Source organism: Tachypleus tridentatus, unplaced genomic scaffold (assembly GCF_004210375.1).
Source record: "Tachypleus tridentatus isolate NWPU-2018 unplaced genomic scaffold, ASM421037v1 Hic_cluster_2, whole genome shotgun sequence".
Lineage (NCBI taxonomy): Eukaryota > Metazoa > Arthropoda > Merostomata > Xiphosura > Limulidae > Tachypleus > Tachypleus tridentatus.
The window spans coordinates 11894300-11908329 of NW_027467782.1; the positions used below are offsets into that span (position 1 = coordinate 11894300).

The 14030-nt window shown below is 35.2% G+C and overlaps 1 long non-coding RNA gene across 1 annotated transcript; it reads right to left on the bottom strand.

Moving 5' to 3' along the window:
* Positions 1-876: 876 nt before the first annotated feature.
* LOC143243418 (uncharacterized) lies at positions 877-12770 on the bottom strand. The gene is made up of 3 exons (XR_013024521.1): positions 12332-12770; positions 3566-8396; positions 877-1075 (listed from the first exon to the last, which is right to left on the bottom strand). It is a non-coding gene; the product is annotated as an uncharacterized LOC143243418 (long non-coding RNA).
* Between the last annotated feature and the right edge of the window lie 1260 nt (positions 12771-14030).

Consider the following 14030-nt stretch of genomic DNA (forward strand, 5'->3'; position numbering starts at 1 on the left):
GCCAGAAATATTGTAATTGTTTGAGAAACTTATCTTCCTTTTGCATGTTATTAGTCTATGTTCTTTGTATTCGTTAATTAACAAAATATTTCGTACATTGCAATCATTACTATAAAAATATGCTTAAGTGTTCTCAACATTTGACACCAAGAAAAAAAATTAATTGGGTAAGTACTTTATTTCTTGTTTTTCCTGTTTATTCTTTATTCAATACTCTAAAGGTAATTAAAATGTAAAAATAGGGATTTTGTAAGGTTAGTTAAGATTAGATTAGGTGAAATAAATAATAATAATGTAATAAAAATGTTTTACAAGACAAGAATGCAAGCAACTAGGTAGTAAGTAGTTCATGGGTAGTGTAATTCAATAACATAATGAGAGCTACGTGCATATTGAGTGATGCAACTTATAATGGCACGAATAGTAGTTACAGTTCAAAGGGTAGTCAAACGGGGAGAAAAGTAAAGTTTAATTGTAAATGGATGTATACTGTTATGAGTATAGTTTCATATTACAATTTGAAATCATTCTAGAAAGAAAAGTAGAGTAATTTTAATGTATTTTATATTTTTTGGACAAAGTCTCCCACTCTCACCTCTAGAAGCAGAGACAGAACCTTCTGCAACTGTAATTAATGAGAACAGAGGCATCTATTTTACTCCAACATCATGAAAAGATCCCATGTGAGATGGACCTGTTCCAACCAATTAGTTTATTATTTTATCTATCAATACCTATCTGGGAAAAGCTGATGATTTTGATATTATGGGTATCACTGAGACTGGGTTAACTTTGAACAATTTTAGCACTTTTTTATTTGAAAAGCTCGTCATATAATAATAAATAAGTTTAAGTCACAAACTAGAAACATTCCAGGTTTTCAACAGCAACTCCGGACGATCCTTACTTGCATATCTACTGTTTCTGTGTCTGCTGTTTGCTTCAATCCTTTTTTTTTTTTCACTGTCCTCCTTAGGCCACTGGGCATCAAAACCGGCACCAAATCCCACGTGCAGCAGTCTGTCAAAGTTGTTTAACTCATGACGTCATGGTTTTCTTGTCGAGAATAAACGACCTTACAGAGAAACAAACCAAGCATGAGTTGTTGCTAAGGGTAGAGTTAACAACAACGATTTGTTCTCAAGTTCCACATAACTGTTTCAGTAAGTCGGTCAATTAGAACATAGAAAAAGCTGACGAAAATAAATAACAGGTTAAATAATCATCAAGTTTCTCACGATACAAGTTAGTGATTTGATTACGATTGGTTTTGCATCAAGGGCTGTCATGGACTGATGATTGTGGCTCTCAACTCACAATGTGCAAGTTGAAGGTTCGAATCCCGTCACTCAATGTAGGATATCAAGATTTAGCACATATGATAGAAGAGAGGACCACAGAAATTGAGATGGAAAAACTATAAAGACAACATCCAATCTTTGTGAATGTTAGCATGCTCAGAGACTATAATAGCTTCATTCTGAAACTTATACACTCATACCCTGTAAAGACGTCATCAACATCAATAAATACGTGGAGATTAGTTCACCCAATCATAATCTTTCTGCAGCACATTATTTGTTCTACTTTTTAAACTCTCTAAAGTTTATTGTATCTTAATTAACTAACGTGTGGGAATGTCAAGTTTCCAAAAATATGATGCGTCTGTGAAAGTTTCTGTCATTATCCGAAGCGTAATTCAACCATCTGCTGTTTGTTTTGTTACGAGAAAGTTTCTTTAATTACGTTATGCTTTGGAATGAACTACAACCATAATGCTCGTTTACAAAGAAAATAACAATAACTTAATCAGGAGACTAATTACTTTGTTGTTGTTTTTTCAAAACAAATTTTACCAAACAACCAGATTGTAAACAGCCAAATTGTAAACAACCAGATTGTAAACAGCCAATTGCGTCAACATTATTCTTTATTGATTCCTCCAGATATATTTTCTAGAAACTTACAAAAGTAAAGTAGACATTTGGCAGATAAATTTATTTCTATAATTTCAACACGGCTCATTCTAACAGCATCAGATACAGTTTGGTAGAGTTTTACTTTGGGGTAGACAGTAAGTGTTAGTTAATATTGTTTAGAGAGAAACGTCTAACCTGATTGGAGGGCCCCGGCATGGCTAGGCAGGTTATGGCGTTCGACTCGTAATCTGAGGGTCACGGGTTCGCATCCCCGTCGTACCAAATATGCTAGCCTTTTCAGCCGTGGGAGCGTTATAAAGTGACCGTCAATCCCACTATTCGTTGGTAAAAGAGTAGCCCAAGAGTTGGCGGTGGGTGTTGATGACTAGCTGCCTTCCCTCTAGTCTTACACTGCTAAATTAAGAATAACTAGCGCAGATAGCCCTCGTGTAGCTTTGCGTGAAAATTCAAAACAAGCAAACCTAATTGGAGAATATAGCAAAACTTTTCATTTAGTTTCATGAAGGATTACAAAAGAACTTCTGAGCTAACTCCAAGAACACAATAAAATTACTGAGCTATCTATTTCAGTCATTGGTTATTAATATCACGTTTTATGGGAACTGATATTTTAAAAAAAAGTATTCTTACCCAAAAATTGAAAATGAAACTTTTAATACCATACACACCGGTTGTGCATTTTCACTTCCGTATGGAACATGTTATGGAGTCTAATAATTGTAAAATGTATTAAAATGATGGCGAGGAAGTTAGAGCACGTGGCTCCTTATGTGAAGTTCACGAGCTCGAAATCTCGTCCCAGCCAAACATGCTTGCCCTTTTCAGCCATTATAATGGGGACACTATAATGTTATACTCAATTTCATTACTCGTTGGTAAAAAAGTAAGTAAAAGCTGGCGATGGGTAGTGATAACTTGATACCTTCCCTAGCTGTGTTTCATTGCTAAATTCGGGACAGTTAGCGTAGACAATACTGGCGTACTTTTGCGCGAAATTCCGAACAAACAAACGTACATTTTAGAATATGACCAGTGGGACTGCTGCCCTCTATCGGAAACTTTTGAAGTTCTCTTATTAAGGAAAATTCATTTCGTCTTAGCTTTTGATACCGTATTCTATCTTATTTCATTCCTTGCAATCAAATTGGGAAGAGTTTCAGTATAATATAATTCTGGAATTGTTTTCGTTTTGCGATATTTATGATTTACTAATTTTGTTTCCATTCGAAAGTGAATAAATGTCTAATTTACAGTGTAGAGAAAGAAACTTGGTTCCCAAAAATAAAATTTCGATTTTTTAAATCTAGAAACTGAAGATAATTTTAAAGAGGTATAAAATAAAAACATGTTCATGTGACGTGTAAGTTTTCGTGATTTAACTACAATTTTTAAAATGTTATAAAATACTTTATAATTACTCTTCTTTTTCATTTATTCCGGCAGATGGCGGGAAACTAGTGATTTAACTATAATTTTTAAAAGGTTATAAAATATTTTATCATTATTTTTCTTTCTGATTTATTCCAGTAGAAGGCGAGAAAAATACTACCTTGTATGATTACCTAAAATTTAATTATTATTATACATCTAATTTTTTATTAGTGTACCTAAATAATAAAACTTACTAAATACTAAATCATTTCGTCAGGATGCCGTTGTCAGGATACTCCTACTAAGGACTAGTTTTTGTCATGACCGAGGTTCGATCCTGTGTTTTCTTATACAGAAGGGTTGAAGATATATCAGTACGTATGCATATAATAAAATTAAATTGTTATAAACATGTAAATTAGAAATTATAGCAACAAACAGTAATTCATGTTGAAAAAATTAAAGTCTACGTGATCTGATGTTTTTATCAAAAATATTACACAAAATACATTAGAGTTTTTATCTAGAAATATCAATAAATAATGTACATTTGAAAGTTTATAATAATTAATTTCATCATCCCCCACGAGTGGCACAGCGGAATGTCTGCTGACTCACATCGCAAGTCTGAGGATTGCGTGTTCAAATCCTCGTCACATTAAACATGTTCGCCTTTTCAGCGGTAGGGGCGTTATAATGTAACGGTCAATCCCACTATTTGTTTGTAAACAGTAGCCCAAGCGTTGGCGGTGATGACTAACTGCCTTCCCTCTGGTCATACACTGCTAAATTAAGGACGGCTAGCGCAGGTAGCCCTCGTGTAGCTTTGCGCGAAATTTAAAACAAATAAAAAAAATATAAAAAATAGGGTTTCGATACCCGTGGTGGGCGGAGCACAGAGAGCCCATTTGGTACCTCTTTGCTTAAATCTATTCAAACAAACAATAAGTTTGAAAAAAAAAAAGCTTTAGGTCTTTCGTCGTGGTTATCTTGGTAAAAATATTATTAATTGCGTGGTTCAAACGGTCTAATTTTGTGCTTTAAAAATAAACAATTATAACAATAAAGAAAGAGAAAAAAAAGTTTTATTATCAGCATACTCCGCCATCTTGTGCTAGATTATGTTAAACTTTAGATAAAATTCAAAATTGTTTATGATTAGGTTTCATAACTGATAAAAGTAGTTTAATTTTCTATGTTTTCTATTGTAATTTCAGAATGTGGGAGAGAATAAAAATTGAAAAAAAAACTTAACTCATTTATCATTTCTATAAATGACATCGTCCATAAAATATTCTAAAATGGAATAATCATTGTGTCTTCACCAGTTTAGAAGGTGGACGGAGGATCATGTTTTTCTACTGTTCTCTATTCCCGCATAAAATTATTTTCCTAGTTCAAGCTTCTAATCGCCAGTCCATTTACTGATTTCATCAAGCCAAACAAGGTTCTATCTATATCTGTCTTTTTTCTTTCCATTTAATTGTGTCCTGAGTAAACCTTCCATTTCTTAAATAATAGGCCCATAAGTAATTTTGTATTTCTGTGTAGTAAAATGAAACAGCAAAGGTTAATTTTGAATTTCAATAGCATCTGGTAAGTCGTGAAAATTGTTAATGAATATAAAACTAAAGTACAAGTAATGGTAAAATGGTGCAGGATGAATGTATCAAGTTTGGACAACGTGTTGGCCTTTACAACTTGTGGAAAACAAACAAACAAATATTATATATATTACATGTTTAATTAATTCTCACGAAGAAATAGAGGAACTATGAAAATGAGATATTTGAAACGATTAGTAAAATATATGAACAACACGATGTTTTTAATACTGTCAAAGCAATGAAGTAAGCATGTCACCGTAACCTTCGCAAAAGGGAGTCCGCGGGGCTCGACAGACTTAAGGACTGTCAACAAGGACAATAAACATGTGAAGTCCATCTTTTATATCTCTCCAGCGGTACAACGGCATGTCTTCACACTTATAAATCTAGATGTACGTGGTGGGCGGAGCACAGATGATTCATTGTGTAGTTTCGTGCTTATTTATCAATAAACCATCTTTTGTTGTACACTGACTGTGTCGGAGTTCACGTATCTGTTTTTTTTTTCATGCTTGTTTAAAGGAACGTTCTTCATAAGCAATTAATGTTCATAGAATATAATTTTTATATGTTATTATACTTAATTCTAAGACTATAGGAAAAACTGGTTTAGCAGCAACTTTGAATGTACAGATAAATATATTTTATGATGGTTCAAATTATATTTGCATATATAAATAGTAGTAACGTTGTAAATTACATCAAACGTATTTAGGTGGTTAAATTAGCGCTAAATAACAATTAACGAAAGTTGGTTAAAAAATTCAAAATCGCGATGCGTGTATAAAAAATAAAAATACAGATCATGAACTCGGGATGAAAAATTGACAGCCTTACTGTGAAGGTTTGTTTGTTTTGAAATTTCGCGCAAAACTACATGAGGGCTACCTGCGTTAGCTGTTACTAATTTAGTAGTGTAAGCTCTTGGGTTTACTCTTTACCAACGAATAGTGGGATTCATCGTCATATAATACGCTACCACGGCTGAAAGGGTGAGAATGTTTGGAGCGACGGGGATTCGAACCCGCGACCCTCATATTATGAGTCGAACGCCTTAACCCACCTGGCTGTGCCGGGCATTTACTGTAAAGGACGCTAGACTCGCAATCGTGGGTTCGAATCTCCGCCCCACCTAACTTGTTCACCTTTTTAACCTTGTGAGCGTTATATGTGGTAGCCACTCCCACTATTTAGTGATAAAAGAGTAGCCCAAGAGTTGGCGGTAGGTGGTGATGACTAGCTGCCTTCCCTCTAGTCTTACACTGCAAAATTAGGGAGGGCTAGGGTAGATGGCCCCCCGTGCAGCTTTGCGCGATATTCAAAACAAACCAAATCATAACGGAAATTACCCGTAGTGACAACACAAAATACATTACTCACGATGGTATAAAATACCTAGATCTGCGTCACCAAAGTTTATGCATAAATATTCAAACATGTCAATAATAGTAGATAGACTGCTACGAAGAACAATAAAACATTTTGATAAAAATTGGAGAAAAAATGAACTATTATGTGAGATCGATAGATTGAATATTCGCGCAAAGCTACTCAAGAGTTATCTGCGCTAGCCGTCCCTAATTTAGTAGTGTAAGACTAGAGGGAAGGCAGCCCGTTATCACCACCCACCGCCAACTCTTGGGCTACTCTTTTACCAACGAATAGTGGGATTGACTGATACATTATAACGCCCCACGGCTGAAAGAGCGAGGATGTTGGTACGACTGGGATTCGAACCCGCAACCTTCGGATTACGGGTCGAACGCCTCAACACGCTTGGCCATGTCGAGCCGGTATACATTAGATTAATAACTAATAATTAAAGAAATAAAATAAAAACAGGCCACCTATGAACTAAACATCACATTAGTGAGGAACTTGAAAATAAACATTGAAAGGTAATTTACGTAAATATTTTAGCTGATCCCTATTATGGAAGTGCGATTGATGGAACTGTAAAGAGAAATGATATCAGTGATGTCGAGAAACCCACTTGTTGAGAAATTTATATGCAAAAACGGCTCGTTTGGGTTGAGAAAATATTTTACATATTTCTATGTTTTTGCATATAAAAAAAGAGAAATGATATGTTCTTACCAAATACATTGGTGAATGATGCATGAACATTGCACTGATAGGGGCCTGAGCAAGTGCGGGTTACTCTGGCTCTCATGTAATATTTATTGACACATTAAACAGTTCAGATAAACAAAGAAAAGGAAGAGGCCAAGTGCACTTGACCCTTCTGGGTATATATTAATACCCAAACGACGAGAGAGAGTGAATCGTCCGCAGTAATAGATACGTGTGTGTACAGGGTGTCCCAAAATATGTATACACACTTGAGTGATTATAAATACAATGTTTATTAAGATATATCTAGGTTTTATAATCCAAGTTTAAGAAGACAACTGTAGAATCTTTTGAGTTATCGCAGGTGTTCGAACTGATGACCGTTCTGATCCGGGCACCGCTGATAGCGCGGTGAGATTTAACGAATCATTTTATTTGGTACTTGGGCGCATTCTCTTTCAACTGCTTCTCTCAGTTCATTGATGTTTGCAGGTTTTGTGTTACAAACCTTATCTTTGACGTATCCCCATAAAAAAAAAGTCCAGAGATGTTAGGTCTGGTGAACGGGGGGGTAATTCACTGCTACCTCTTGGCCCAATCCATCTGTTCGGCAAAGTTTTGTCAAGATAGGCCCTCACATTACGATGGTAGTGGGGAGGTGCTCCATCTTGCTGGAAAAAAAAAACTCCTCATCTCCAAATTGCTCTCGAATGCGTGACACGCTAGATTCTTGCAACAAGTTCAAATAAACGAGACCAGTGTTTGTGTTTTCGAAAAAAAAAAATGGTCTAGTTATGCCCAACGCTGATAATCCACACCACACTGTTAACCAGTGGTAAGTTTACGTGGTGTTCAACCGTAACAGGCGGGTTCTGATGAGCCCAGTAGGTGCAATTGTGGCGATTAACTGAGCCACTTAACTTGAATGCGGCCTCATCGCTACAGACAATCTTTTTGGAAGCTGTGCATCCTCTACAGTTTTTGTCAGGTACCACTCACCAAATCCAGTCAGAATCATCTTCATTGAGGGTGTGGACTAATGCTGGAATAAAACTTTTCCAATGAGCGTGCTTCAATATGCGATGGACGCTCGATTTTGGGATTCCTGTTTGCCGAATAGATTTTCTTGGAGATCGGTGGAGACTTTCCCACAGCTCTGCTTCTCGTGTGGAACTGGTGGACGACTGCAAGCTTCCAGAATGCCCTTTATGGACGTCTTGAACAGTTCCATTTGCTTGAAACGTGTCTCTAATACGAGTAATGGTGAGTGGATATGTTTGAAATTCCTTTCTAAAACCGTCTTTACACTTCAGCTACGTTCTCACACTTCCAGTAACACTTTAAGATAACTTTCCTTTTATCAAAGCTTAGTTTTACTTCTTCCATTACTTCAAATCCGTTGTATCTGTAAAATAAGAAAGTTTGAGTTATAATCATTTAAAGTGTGTATACATGTTTTTGGGACACTCTGCATATATCCAAAACACATGTAATACAAACACACAGTAAATAATAATCTAAGCATAATAAAATTATTTATCAAGAAGCAAACACAACAATTTAAATAAATTATTAAATAAGCCCATAAGAAATAACAACAGGGAGCAGCTGGCATGGCTATTAACACTTTTATTGTTTGTTTTTAAATTTCGCGAAAAACCTACGCGAAAGCTATGTGCGCCCGCCGTTCCTGATTTAGCAGCGTAAGACAGGAGGAAAGGCAACTAGTCGTCACTACCCACCGCCAACTCTTGGGCTACTCTTTTCCAACGAATAGTGGGATTGACCGTCACATTATAACGCTCCCACGGGTGAAAAAGCGAGGATGTTGGTGCGACTAGGATTCGAACCCGCGATCATCAGACTACGAGTCAAACGTCTTAACCACCTGGCTATACCGGGACAAAAGATTGGAAACGTGAAAAACAGGATTCTTTCTGAATTTAAAATTTTCTCAAAATACTTTCATTAAAATGTTTGTAAGTATGAAATGCTCCTTGTTTTGGGGACCTTACGTATGACGAGTTTGTATAAATTTATCTTTAATTTTAAACGATTTGCTTCACCAATATATAATTCACCACAATTTAACCAATATTCTGAAGAATATGTTATGTTTGTTGAATTGCAGTTTAGCAAATTATTAAGAAAAAACAAAAATGTCTTTATTATTTTATTTATTGTTTTTATAGTTTTCATACACCGAAATTATACAAATGTATTTCTTTCTTTCGCAACAGAAAAAAAAAATCTTCATGACGGAAACCCCACTTGAAATAAAAATGTATCTCAGAACGGCTGGTATGGGTATTAATACTTTTATTGATAAGGAGAAAACAACGTTCCGAGGTCATCGTCAGGTTAACAAAGATAACTTAAGAAGGTAGAAACGTTGTTTTCTGCTTATCAATAAAAGGGCCCGACATGGCCAGATGGGTTAAGGCGTTCTGAGGGTCGCGAGTTCGAATCCCACTCGCACCAATACATGCTTGCTTTTTCAGCCGTGGGGGCATTATAATGTTACAGTCAATCCCACTATTCATTGGTAAAGGAGTAGCTCAAGGGTTGGCGGTGGGTAGTGATGACTACCTGTTTTCCCTCTAGTCTTAAGGCCTGGCATGGCCGAGCGCGTAAGGCGTGTGACTCATAATCCGAGGGTCGCGGGTTCGTGCCCGCGTCGCGCTAAAACATGCTCGCCCTCCCAGCCGTGGGGTTGTATATAGTGACGGTCAATCCCACTATTCGTTGGTAAAAGAATAGCCTAAGAGTTGGCGGTGGGTAGTGATGAGTAGCTGCCTTCCCTCTATTTTTACACTGCTAAATTAGGGACGGCTAGCACAGATAGCCCTCGAGTAGCTTTGTGCGAAATTCAAAAACAAACAAACAAACCCTCTAGTCTTAGATGATTTATATTGTAAATTCTCTGTATTTTCAAATATTTTTCATTATGCATTTAGTATCATTTTACAATTATATTAAGAACTTTAATGTCTCATAATCTAGTTATATCAAATCCCATACTTAAATTTATCTTTAAAAAAATCATTGTGTACGAGACATATCTATACCACTATTAAATAGTATTTCATAAGTGTAAGTAGTTTTACTATACAAATTATCAAGAAAACCTTTAGATATGGGATTGAGAATGAACTTTCAGCTTCATTTATAATAAGATATTATGAAACTGTATTTATTTCTATCTTTTAACACGTTTAATTATTTGCATATCGACCCATCTCTTTGTACAGTTCATCTGTGTCTTTCTCACATTGCAGGCTAGTCCTCGAAAGAACAAAGCCAACAATAGACAAGAGGTAATACTTTTTTCACATTCCTCGCATCTCTGTTTATTGTTCAAATAACAATACCAGTGGTATTTTACTTACTGACTGATAAAAGAAATATGCAAACAATTCACAACACAAGTATAATAATGTATTTTAGATTTTAAAACTACTAATTAGAACACTATGTTTCTCTTCCCATTTATTCAAATGACATACGAACAATGTGAAATATTATATCGTGGTCAATGTTGCTTATTACACCATATAGTTAAACAATAAACAATGAAAGAAAACTGTACTTTTTAAAACAAGTGTTGGTCACAATGAATAACATTGTAAAATGTCTTCAATATTACATCTTTAACCAATTATAAATATTATACTTCAACCAGTAAGAATATACACATTTAGTTTATGTAATGTAGATTGTGCTTAATAGTATTTTTCATATATTATAGTAAATAATTCAGAAAGACAAATAAACATAAAATGATATTTAAAATATATTACTTTTATACTTTTATCATATTATTAAAGTTATTTGTAGAAATAAAATAAATAACAAATGTCCACACAATAATTTAACAGCTCATGTTCTAATAATTAATAATCTTATTTACTGAATGTAATTCACATTTCACTAGATGTCAGGGCAGTTTAGGTGTATGATGTCACCCTTATAGTGTTTTCAAGTTGTACATAAATTATTTATCTATTGAAAACACTATAAGGGTGACATCATACACCTAAACTAATAAAAAGTAAATAATAAAACAAAAAAATTATTTTTATCAAATAACGTGACACTTTAGTCAATTAAAAGTGTTTGTAAAATAGAAATTGGCCTATAAACTTAGTTTACACCATTGTGTTATTTAGTAGTAAATCATATATTAAGACGTTCTTTTGCTTAATGTTTCAAGTGGGGTAAAACCCAACAGCTATGTGGGTATGCGTGGTACTATACTTTTATGGCTTAGGGTCCGTATAGTGTCCTCCCTATTAATTGTATGACCCTGGCATGTGGTCATCAGTTGCATACCCACACAGTGAGTTGGGGAAGACCTCTAAATATTCTAAAAGTAGAAAGAAAACATATCTTTTATTTGTTAGACTCCGTTATTTAAAGTACGGTAACATTTATTGATGTTGAAATTGGAATTTTAGGATTTTCGTTATACGCCACTGCAAGGGAACAGTTCAATTTGTTCTTTCTTATTAACTGAGAAGCTCCGGAAAGGGGCTATCTGTGTTTAGCACACATTTAGTATCTAAACTTGTTTTCAAGCATTGTAAGTCCACATACATACCACCGTGCTACTGGGAAGACTGGTTTCCTCAATCATTTTTACGCTAAGAAATATCTTCCGTAAGATGACAAACTATGCCACAAAAACGCTTGTGAACTTTCGTTCCAAACAAATGTGATGTCAAAGAGTCATTTTACATGTACTGCATGATAACAGTAGAGTCACAAATTAATTATAAAACACGAAGTACAAGTTCAAGACAGGAATAAGAAACTTTCACCATTATACTTAACTAAATGTTTTCAAACGGAACTTACTGGCTCATATCAACTTACTTCAGTTGAAAAGAAAATCTCTATAAGGTCCGGCATAGCCAGGTGGGTTAAGGCGTTCGACTTGTAAACCACGGGTTCGAATCCCCGTCGCACCAAATATACTAACCCTTACAGCCGTGTGGGCTTGCTGCCTTCCCTCTATTCTTACACTGCACAATTACGGACGGCTAGCGCAGATAGCCCTCGAATAGCTTTGCGCAAAATTTAGAAACAAACAAAACTTCTACGTCCTTCAATTCACGTTTTGTTGAAACAAATAAGTAGAAGGAAATGAGAACAAAAGGTTAAAACATAAAATCCCATGTATGGTATTATACCCAGACGTACGCCTATGCCACTGGGGGAGTTACTTAACATTAAGAAAATCATTTGTTTTAAAAATTTATGTCAGGCCAGGACATGAGATTAATAAACCTCACTCGTGTATCACCTGTTGTGGTGGACACAGAACACTAGATTTCCTACCCTTGTGATGACGTTTGTCCATAGTTGTTCTTTATTCGGCAGTCTCTCTCGCACCTTCTAAGCCTGATATACATGCACCACAGAAAAGCTTCGTGATGTGTTTACTGGCGCCGCCTACCTGCAGTAGTGCTCAACAACACAAGTGTTTAAAATAGTTTCTATTTGCTGGTGTTTATGGATATTTTTCAGGCACTAAAGTAACTCTTGGCATACTGTCCATTGTGATAATTCACTCCTAACTACAAATAGGCTCCAAGGCCTTTATTCTGAGACGCATATCAACAATACAATAAAAAATACTTTGGCGTAGAGGTCGCACCAACTAGAACGAGAAATCTGAAGCCCAGACACGTGAATATATTATAGTGGTATTATTATTGCTACTATTGTAGTTATTTCTTGGTAATCGCAGAGCTATACAGTAGGCTATCTATTCTGTGTTCATGGAGGGGACTGGAACGACAAATTTTAGCCTTATAAACCTCATATTTGTCTTCTATCCAGCGAGAAATATAATACATGCATTCAACTAATATTTATAACAACAGATAAAAATTAAATGTTCTTTCAAGATTTTCTTTTGTGAAAGTATTGCAAATAAACATTCTTTACAAGGTCCCTTGGTGGGTTAGTGGTAAAATTACAGACTTACAACGCAAAATCCGAGGTTAAGTTCTCTTCAGTAAATACGGTGGAAAGTTTATTAGAACTTTGCTTAATTAGCTAATCAAATGCCATCTCTGATGGGATGACGGTGTGGCTATCCACTTAAAATTTGGGATTAGAGACCTCCGTCAATGGACAAAACATATAACCCTATATTTTTTCAAGCAAAGCTCTGGAGGCTAACCGTTATATCTGAGGTTTAAAATATTAATTTATTCGATTTTTGTGTTGGACAGAGTACAGATACTGCACTGCGACACTTTGCGCTTAACAACAAACACTTCCAGCTGTGAAACAAGACCAGATGTCGTTATTACTCGATAACTTCTTAATGATTTAGTAACTGTTTTTTGTGATTTTGATCAAAACAGAGGTCGAAAATCTTCTCTCATAATGTGTGACCTGCTATCTAGTGAGTAAAATAAAACGTAATGACTACATCTGTTTGTTTTTAGAGATCATACCCTTGTAAAATAGGAAATAAAACATATGGAATGGTAGTTATTCGTAAAATTTCTATGAGGTATATGTAAAACGAAATAAATTTGCTAATCAACGTAATGATTTAAATCGTTTTAAACACTGTCCATCTACACTATCACTTTACTTGTTTACGTACTTTTTACTGTACCTAATATTTTGTTTTTGGATACATTTATAGCAATTCTACGAATAACCAACGATTTATACTTTTTGTTAAAAATGTGATTTTACCCTTTGTATTAAAATTAGATTCTGTTTAGTTTCATCAAGGTTCGTGTTATGATTGCCAATTGTTTCTTCTGCTGCATACCTTGACCACTGAGAATGTTTCGTTTTTTATTTTTTAACACGCTTCAAAGTATCTAGTTATCTCATGATGTTCCTGTTGAACTTGTGTTGCCATACACATGATGTCAACATCTTTACATCTGGCCTTCTTCCATTGGTACTGCTCTTGCTGTGATGGAGACGTTACTCTCAGATTAGTAAAGCTCAAACGAATCTTCTCAAGGCCAGATGGTTGGGTCATCTTGAATCTTCCTTTAATATT